At 51.1% G+C, this 1606-nt stretch overlaps 1 protein-coding gene across 1 annotated transcript in view; it reads left to right on the top strand.

Annotated features, from left to right (window-relative positions):
- PAX6 (paired box 6) overlaps positions 1–1606 on the top strand; it is a 24463-nt gene that overhangs the window by 7319 nt on the left and 15538 nt on the right.

The raw sequence follows: 1606 nt of genomic DNA, 5'->3' as shown, positions 1-1606 counted from the left end.
GAGAGAGAGAGAGAGAGAGAGAGAGAGAGAGAGAGAGAGAGAGAGAGTTCATGTGAGTGTGCGTATAAGAGAACCACGTGGTTCTCTATTTAAATTTTCCATTAAAATGCATCGAGAGCCCCCTTGCTGTAGGAGTGTGACAAGTTAACATACTGACAGACTGTGAGGTAAACATAATTGTATCATTTTGCTTTTTACAGTAATTGACAAATTATGTGACTGTGAGTAGGGAGCATATGGAAAGATGCGGAGGGAGATGCGGTTTGGGAGTTGCGGGCTTCAGGAGTCAGTGGAGAAGTAAGGGAGTGTGAATCTGTTTTCCTTTAGTCAAAAAGAACACCAGCCCCACACCTTTCAGCCCCAACGCTTATTGCATTCTCTCTCATTCCCTATCCCCCATCCACTCACCCTGTTGCTGCTGTTCTTATTCTCCTTTTCCTAGAGAGGGAAAAATAATGGTGGAGACCCACCTGGGTCTGAGGATAGATTGCTGGAAGGCCTCTACTGGTCAAATGGAACCTGACCTTTTGGGAAAAGGAGTGTTTAGTGGAGGCACTGACCTTTGCTGAGTGGGGCAGAGGAGCAGGGAGAGAAGGGAGCACCTAGTCCGAGCTCAGTAGGAAAAAGTGGGAGAAGCACAGATTGAGAGGATCTCTCCAGTCCTCTCTCCACTACACCACCCCCCCTTAGGTGAACTGAGTTAGTTTGGACAAAAATAGAAAACTGTTTTCTCCCGAAGATTAATCGGGATTTGTTGTCCCTGTGACAGGGAGATAATATGTGGGATAATGGGACGTGGCGTCGCACTCCCGAGAGCATGACTAAGCCCGGGGGGCTCCAGGTCAGCGGAGGCTGGACTGACCTGGGCTGGCTAGGCAGGGGAGTGGCGCCCTCCGGGGAGCTCGCCGGCTTGGTTGTCCCACGAGCCGCTTTGGGGGTGCCTCCGCCCCCCGAGGGACGCGGAAAGGGAACGAGAAAATCAGTAACAGTATGCGAAATATCTGCTACAAAGGATGCTTCTGTCACTCGGAAGAATTTGTTATGGGAACAATCCTGTCGCTATGTAATTGCTCATTAGAGAGCGTTTTGTTTCTCATTAAGGCGACATGAATAAGCGTCTAGTTGAAGGAGACAGCTGTAGAAATGTTCCACAGGAGACCCCTGGACACGCTGTGGCGCCGCTTGCCAATTAGACGTGTCAGCTTTAAGAGCAGAAGACAATATAGGAAGGACACTGGAAAGATAGGGAGCAAGCTTTCGGGTTTTTTTTTTTTTCGGTCTACAATCTTTCCCCTTTGAGGATCGGAAGGCCTTAAAGATAAACTAGGGCTCTACTTGACTCCACTCACCCCCAGGAGGGTTGGCAATGCTCACCCCGACTCCTTCTTCCCCGCACCTCCAGCCCGAGATTCGAACCCGCGGGACACCTAGATGCTGCCCGGTCTGGGCTGCGCGGCCAGGAGAGGCCGCCCTGTTCCAAAGCAGGGGCATAGGAGAAAGAACAGGAAGGAAAGCAGCTGCCCCAAGAGCCCCTAACTTCCAGTTCAGTCCGCCAGCCATCTCCGTCTGCCTAGAGGTGCTTTGGAGATTTCTCTAACTTCTCCCG

Source organism: Petaurus breviceps, unplaced genomic scaffold (genome assembly GCF_028583685.1).
Source record: "Petaurus breviceps papuanus isolate PSGF00001 unplaced genomic scaffold, PetGlider_PUasm1.0 188, whole genome shotgun sequence".
Classification (NCBI taxonomy): domain Eukaryota; kingdom Metazoa; phylum Chordata; class Mammalia; order Diprotodontia; family Petauridae; genus Petaurus; species Petaurus breviceps.
Note: the sequence above shows the minus strand (reverse complement) of the source record. Positions and strands in the feature narration are given on the sequence as shown.